The following is an 8567-nucleotide window of genomic DNA, read 5'->3' on the forward strand; positions in this document are numbered from 1 at the left end:
TTATTATATTCTAAAGTTATTATTTTCGGAATAAAACCTAACATCTTATTTTGAACTACTAAATTTGGCAATTCAAAATTATTAAGGAGATATATATATATAATAATTAACAAAGGTTTCCACTATCTCATTTGGATTTTCAATTACCCTTCCTAAATTATCCTTGATTTTTTTTATGTATTTATATCTCTCCTATTAATAGTACTATCATGAAAAAAGTTTGTATTTTTGTCTCCTTCTAACAACCATGTTTGTCTTGATTTTTGTTTCCATAATATTTCTTCTTTTGCTAGAATGCTTTCCTATTTAATTAGAAGTTATTTTTCTTTGATATATTTAACATCATATATTCCTACCCTAATGATTTCTTTTCTTAAGTTTTTCAATTCTTCTTCATTCTTTATTTTTTCTTAAAATGTGTTATTAAAATGATATGTATTTCATTTGTTTATTTTTTCTTTTATTGATTTCAATTTGGCTATGAAAAAAAACATCCTTGATCCTTCAAATTTCTCTTTGAACCACCATTGAGATATATTATTAAGAAAAATAAAATTAGAAACTATATTTTTTCACACTTAATTTAATTCCTTGATGATTTTTGTGGTTCACCTATTTCTATTCAACTGGATAGTGATTAGATCTTACATTAGAGAGAGTAACTATATTGAAAGGATGATTAAAAGATAGTAAATTTTATTTGAATATAAACCTGTCCAATCTTTTTGTTATATTATAGAAGCCATCTCATCTATTATTCCATGTGAAGGCCCCATTAGATGTTGGAATGCCAATAAATTATCTTTTGTGAACCATGCTTTGAAATATAACATAACCTAGTTAATGGTCGTGGATCCACCTACTTTTTCTCCTGAATCTATAATTGCATTAAAATATCACCCAATGGAGATATTTTCTTGTGGGTTTGACTCTAAATGATTGCTTATCTCAATCCAAATTTCTTTATTATTCATTGTTGGTGTTAGCCCATACACATTACTAAGTAGCAATTGAATTTCACTTTTGAAGCTTTTTTCTCTTCCCCCCATCTAGTTACTATTGGGTACAAGAGGAGTGAAATCCACCCTCCTTGGGTCCCATATAATGCCAATCCCACTTGAGGCCCCTACTAAACCAACTAGTTTTGTTTCCCAAAAACCTATTTTTATTGTCTCCTTCTTTGTTAAGTTTTGATTCTTGTGTTAATACTATATTTGATTCAAATTACGTTAAAATGCACTTAAGTAGAAACTTTTTCTTAGGGGCATTTAGGCCCCTAACATTCCATGTTTTTAGTTTCATGGCTTCATGGCAAGGAAGTTCCCCTTCCCTACATTCAAAAGATAGTTAATCTTTTTCTGATTACCAGCCAGACCTGGTGTTGCTCTAAGTTCAGCTAAGGATTTTCTTTGACTTTTTTTTCTTTGTTTTCCACATTTTGGATGTTCTAATCCTTGCAAGTTTTCTATGATACTAAGGTTATCTAGATTATTACTTGCATTATACACACTTATAACAATAGATTCATCTTCCTCTTTATTTGAATATTCTTTTTCTAATTCTTTCATAATTTTGTTAGTAATTCCTTGATCATCCTTGTCAATATTTCTACCTACCATTTTCTTTATTGCATTATTTACTCCATTTATTTTATCTATATCTTTTAGAAATTCTTCTAATTCCTAGACCCCGAACTCCTCCCAATTTTGGAAATTTTCTACTTTGTTCCTATCTAGATTATCCAAGCCCCATTTGTTTCACATTCTTCTTGATTTGTCAATTCATATTCCCTTAAAATTTTCTACACCATAATAAGAATATATCTACAATTACCTTCTCTTTTCTCTTGGGAAGGTGAATTATATTTTGTTTCCTTTTATTTTGCATTATTAAACTCTTTTATTGTTACTATATCCGATTGTCTATCTTCCCCTATTCCTACTGAGGTGCCTAATACTATGTTTTTATCTAATATTGAACTATTTCCCTTAATATCATTTAAATTGTGATTTACTATATTATCCTCTAAATCCTCATATTCAAATTTGACCTTATTCATTTTCACAATTCTTTCAATTAACCATCTTTTTTCTTTCATCAGTTTCTTCATCTTCTTCTTCAACGTCGAGATCCTAGGTGACTTCTTCATCTAAGTCCACTTCTTCCAAAGGAATGAGGGATTCGAGTCAATCCTCTATATTTACTTTGTTCAATGTTGTTTTCTCCACTTTTGTTAATTAATTTGAACATCTTTTGTTCTAATTTCACTTTTTTCAAGATTAGAAGAAAAATTTTGCTCATTTCGCTCTTCTATTCCTTGTTGGTCTCCAAACATATTTTCTTCTTCGACAAAATGCCTACCTCCTATTGGCATTTGCCAAAACTTATATAGCTTCTGATTCTTTTTCTATTTTTCCTTTTTCAGATTAGTTGCTTCATTATCTGATTATCTTTCTATTTCCTAAGTTGTTGGGTTGATTTGTTTCTCTAGTTATTTTATATTTTCTTTTGTTGTATCCACTCTACTTCTATTACAAAATAATGAAATGCTTTATTCTTATCTCTACTTTGCCTATTATTTTCCTCCAAATTAACTACAATTTCATTTTCTACATTCTTTACTTTTAAAATTTTATCTCGTGGATTGGGTGCACTCATGCTTATCATTCCTTCTTTAGTTTGTTTAGGTTCAATGTTCATATTGCTCAATTTTGTTTTGATCTACTCTATTGGTGCCTCTTCCTTTGAATTATTTGTGGTAAATCCTTTTATTAGGTTGTTAGTTTCTTCCTATTTGTTTAGGTTCTCTTGTTTAATATCTAGCTCCTCCATTGGTCTTTCTTGTGAAACCAATATGGGTTTATTTTTTGTATATAATTGCTTCTAACCATGAACAAATTTTAGGGATGGAGATTTGTTGTTTCTATTTTTCTCATTGTTCTTTTCTAAACTATTTTGTCCATCTCGATTGGGTTTCTGAAGGTGCTCTCTATGTGCTTTTTCCCAAAGGATTAGTTGGTCACAAAAATCACTTTGGATTAAAACAAGGTCATGAATTAATCTTCTATATACCTTCAAATTTCCTCTGATAGCTTATATGAATAGATTTTTCTTCGCACATATTTCACATTATTGTAATTTGATAATATTTTTCTCAACCCCAAAATTCTCCACCTTATTTATGTCATTCTCTTGTGATGAATTGCCTATGTCCTTTAGTATTTCCCTAATCTCTTGACATGCTCTTTTATGATTTGTCTATGTATTTGAACAACTTAGGGTTTTGAATGATTCATCCCTTCCCTACTCCATTATTTCCCCCTCCTCTACTTCCTCTAATGGATAGAAATATTTACTTACGAATTTTAGCCTCAGATTACTTAACTATTCTCACTTGTTGTCCCTGATGATACTTTAATTAGATGCTCCATGTTTACTTGGGATCGAACCCTTATTTGGTTCTTATTCCTTTTATTGATCATAGGAAAAAGTTTTTTAAAATTGGAGTTTCTTCCATTATACTTAAAATTAGTTGTCTTAGAATACTTGGTGGAATCTAATATGATTATATCATAGATCACCCTTCATATTTTGAGTAGTTAATATGAAATCCCCATTTTGAAATAGGACTTGATAGTAAATTATACACACAAATAGATATATAATATAATATAATATAATATATATATTTATACATATTTATATATAATATTATGATAATATAAATATTGTCATATCATGGTTATATATACTTAATAGGCACATACATCTTAAATAGATACTATAAATCAAATATTAACAAATTAATATTATTTAATACATAATATTGAAAATATAAATGTTGATAAGTCAATTGGTAACGTTTAGTTACCTATGTTATAAAAGAACATATTAATAATAATAAATAAATAGAATAATTTACTAAATAAGTAATAATATTCAATATATTCAATGAACAAACTAATCAATATTATTTAATAAGGGACAATTACATCAATCATAATCAACATATATTATTATTGATAATATGTAATCATATTTTATTAAGGATCGATAATTAAAAAGATAATATTATAATAATTAATGTTATAAATGAATGGTTATAAAGAGGTGTGACCTTTCTTCTTAAAAGGGTATCAAAAGGAAAATATTAGAAAAAAAATAGAGATATTCGTAATTTTATTTATGACATCTATGAATGAATGTTATAGTATAAATTGGGGACATTACAAGTGGTATCATAGCATCAAACCTGCCAATAAGTGAAAAATATTTCATTGAAGAAGGTCATTCAATAGAAATGTATGTTAGTAGGAGTCACTCTTAGCGATGCTAATATATACCAAATAGTTGAAATGGACTTTTTTCAACTTTGGAGACTGTCGCATAGATCCATAAGAATATTTCAGAGAGGAAATTAGTATGCCTAGTTATCAAGGATAATTTTGGAGTCATTAATTTATAAATGTTACTATCAACGTCATTATTTCTAGAGAAATATCGCTATCAAGATATTTGAAAGAATTATCAAATTATAAAACTGATATGGTACAAAATCATGCATCATAATTAAACATTGAAGCTAATAAATTGTTCATGAATGCTTATTCGGGTTCATATTTATGAGAATGTTATGATGGAGTTGTTTAGGTGTCACGACTCGTCTTGAGACTTTTATTGGCCTTGCCTATATGGCAATTATGTGGCAACCTTGTTGATTTCGAATTGGTCAAACCTTGATTTAACTTGGAATTAAGTAATGATTACATTGACTACTGCTTTATGATGTAATTGTTAGTGTGACTAAATGGATGATTAATGATTGGAAGTTTTGATTATATCTTTCTATGTTAAATATGATTCAGCTTATAACATTATTTTATGATGAAGTAATGGATTTCTAGATGATAATGTTATAAGTTATGTTTCATGATGATGATGCATTGTGGATATTGATACATGTATTATTACATTGTTATTATGATGCTCACGATGTCAATTTAGTTTATCTCTTTAACGAATATTAGTTCAATTTTGTTTGCAAGTGTTTGAGTGGATGTAGGATCAACTGGACGAGAGTGTGGTTGAGGTAGAGGGGATTAACCTCTCAGAAGGAGATGCATTGAATGGTTTCACAGCCACGCACACTTATACACTTAGTTTTTATGATGATTAAATTTATTGTAACATGCTATGTGTTTACAAGTTTGTTTGCGATAAGATTAGATGGAAGTTAATTCTAATTAATTTTGTATGAAAAGTATATATTAGAATGAGAGTGTTTAAGAAATTTTATTGTTGATATATAATGTTCAATAATTAAATGTACAAGCATTTAGAGATCCAACAAAACATTTAAATAGTGTTGATTGTTTGTTGATGATAATTATGGGTTTAGGTAGTATTTTTCTCTCTTTTCTTCCCACGCCATGATTCTTCTATTCATTGATAATTTCTTACCTACTCGGGGACATAAGGAACGGATATGGGAGAAGTGGAAGGAGGGAATTCAGGAGGGTTTTGGGAGGCAGTTACACAAGGGAGTGGGAGACAAGAATTGAATATAGAACTGTAATCTAAAAGGCAGCGGAAGTCAGAGAAGAAGGCGGGGGAACAACAGTGGGATGTCGGTGGCTAAAGACTTGGAGAAGGGAAGTGGTGGATACGAAAACCATTTTGGGGGTTTCTGGTTCAAATTTTTTTAGAAAGGGGCTCTTAGTGGGGGTAGACGGACAGGTCTTGCAACAACCGAGAGATCACACAGGTTTTCTTTTTGAATTTGGTTGTTCTTCCTTCTTGTTTTGTAATTTCTCACTTTTTCTGTGTATGCTAAGTCATATGGAAAGAAGCATTAGAGTTTATTTCTTCTTAATTTCTTAAAATAATAATGAAATCTCTTAACTCTGCCATGTTCAAATTTTTAAACAAGCTCGGTCTATGCTTCTGGTTTGAAATGTCATTATTCTTTGAAGATTTCACCATAGAAAAACTCAAATAGGCGGAATCACATTGGAACCTTCAATCTTCAAATGTGAACAGTCTATTAAACAATCTGTGAACCTTGAAGCAGTAGGAAACTGGAAAAATGAACACTTGTTAGTTAATAAAATGTTCTGATATAAAACAATCAGAGTAGAGACGCCTAGTACTCTTTCTTTTATTTTACAAAGGTCCTTATAACACATTGTATTGATTTCGAATCACAATGAGAATTTTTAAAACTGTCTAAGTGATCAATTCTAACCATCTATACCCGTCATGTCAGATGAGGAAGTCTATTTCTTTGGGTAGTAAACCAAGTATTGTGACAGAAAAACTATGTGTTTGGAAACTGAAAGCAAATCAGTACATGTAAAGTCTAAAACTATAGAATTAGAAATTAATTACTTGCACTCTTGCAAATACAGATTAACTTGTTTATTTCAGTTTATTGCCTTAAGTTCATTCAACAGCTTGGGTTGTTGTAGATATTATATATAGGTGTAAATATTCCAAGAAGTAACATTGATAGCTTCTTGCTGAAACCCTTCTTCTAAATTTTGAATTGACCTTGAATATATCTTGAAAAATATCATGGCACCATAAATAATTTATCTTACCGCACTGACTAAGAACATTACCAGGAATCATAGTAAAACTCTTATATATATGTTTCTATGTAGGCTTAGTTGTTTGTTCTATTTTCTTTTACTATTAAGATTGGGGACAAGTTGAAGCTGGTATAGTTGCAGTATGGTCTGTTTTAATAATAATGTATTACAGAGTTACTTCAACAACACCATGTACTATCTCTATGCATACTAAAATCTAGTTCTTCTTCTACTTCTTGGAAGATTCAGCAATTAAATTATAACATGGCAGACTTTGAATTTAGGCATAACCCTTACATAAACATAAAACACCCAACTGGTATCTTTATTAAAGAATCATGGTTTGATTTGGTGGTATTCATACCCCTTTTTCCATCCTTTTGAGCATGTTGTCAATTAGCAGTAGGTTTAGACTAATTGTTGAATATAACTCTATCTACAAGTTTGAGTACTTGTGTGTTGATAAGGAGATATATAGCATATAGAAAAGAGAGTTGTTACAACAAGCAAATGTAACTATATGTTTACACTTCCATAAATTGACTTCTTGTTGTCATGTGTGTGTCAATGTTTAATCCTTCATGATTGGGTGTAATGTGGCATAAGGAGGATGGGGATAGTTGCATTACAGTTTGCTTCTCTCACCCTGTCAAAATTCTAAGAATAGGATTCATTACATTTTATCTCTATCTTAGTCTTGTTGACAAATTTCAATGCTTGGCCAAGCCATTCATTCAATGCATTTAAGTATATTGTTTACTGACATGTAGCATATGTGTGTGACTATGCTTATTTTCATTTTTGCATATTTGTATATAGGCATTAGTTAAAATAAATGTGCATGTGAGTAGATATGTTACATTTTTCTTTCACTGCATATGGGTAAATGTGTAGTGTTCTTTTCTTTTTTCCTGCCACATTTTGTGATTAGGTTGCTAGCCACATGGATGCATGTAGTATGTTTTACAGTTGCATTGGATCCATTCAATCTATCTTGTTCTAGGAAGCTAGGCTTCTTGTGTTAGGGTTGAGATATTCTTCATGTCAGGAAGAATCTCAGTGGAGTAAACACTTTGTGGTTGGTGAGGTAAAAGCGCATGGGCCACACTCCCATCCGAGATAGTAGACGGACGACATTTGATGGCTTTGGAGACCGAATACACTTTCAAGACACCTATCAAGTTTTAGAATCTATCTTATGGTTTCGCATCTTCATCTTGGTGATGATGTTTGGTATCATTCAATTTAATATGTAATATTGATTTACAGATAGTGTAAACTTAAAAGTTGGAATGGATTATTATTCATATTTATGATGGACAATGTGATGTATATACTTTGTATTTCAGCACCATGGTTCATATGATGTAATGTTCTTGCGACATAATCAACAATTTAATATTTTGTTGAATTTTTGATGGACTAATTGTATCTTTTAATTAGTTAATGGTTAACAAATGAGATTTGACTTTTCAATATTGATGTGATTGGTTTCTTTTCCACATTTTTTGTTCTCCTGTGATGTGGCATCTTTAATTAGGAACTGGTTCTTACATTAGGAAAGAATATAGGATTGTGAATGAAGCATTTCATTGCTGAGTCATTACAAAAACAATTCAAATAAACATTGCTTCTCTTAAATGACCATAGCTCATCATGTACTATGGATTGGAATACTTGAGGGCTTGTTGATCACATTCTATCTAGAGTATTTATTAATAATAATAATTTTTATGAGAAATAATTGAACGACAAACCTTTGTATTGAGGGTGAAAAATATGGAAATGAATGCGACTCCTATCCATTCTTGAGTGAGGACATCCTTGTTGCTACTTAAAAAGGAAACCATAGGTTTTTTTTTTGAAATAGAAATCATTTTCCATTAAGAACATCTTTATATTTGAATTAGCATTTTACTATCAACAATCTCCTTACTATGGATAAACAAAAGAAGGAAGACAACACAAACGAATTGG

General features: G+C 30.1%; 1 long non-coding RNA gene across 1 annotated transcript; it reads left to right on the forward strand.

Annotated features, from left to right (window-relative positions):
- Window positions 1-5431: 5431 nt before the first annotated feature.
- LOC149534801 (uncharacterized) lies at window positions 5432-7913 on the forward strand. Its single transcript, XR_016357850.1, has 2 exons — window positions 5432-5764; window positions 7639-7913. It is a non-coding gene; the product is annotated as an uncharacterized LOC149534801 (long non-coding RNA).
- The last annotated feature ends 654 nt before the right edge of the window (window positions 7914-8567 follow it).

Source organism: Cupressus sempervirens, chromosome 10, assembly GCF_028749045.1.
Source record: "Cupressus sempervirens isolate cs-2001-9-10 chromosome 10, ASM2874904v1, whole genome shotgun sequence".
Classification (NCBI taxonomy): Eukaryota; Viridiplantae; Streptophyta; class Pinopsida; order Cupressales; family Cupressaceae; genus Cupressus; species Cupressus sempervirens.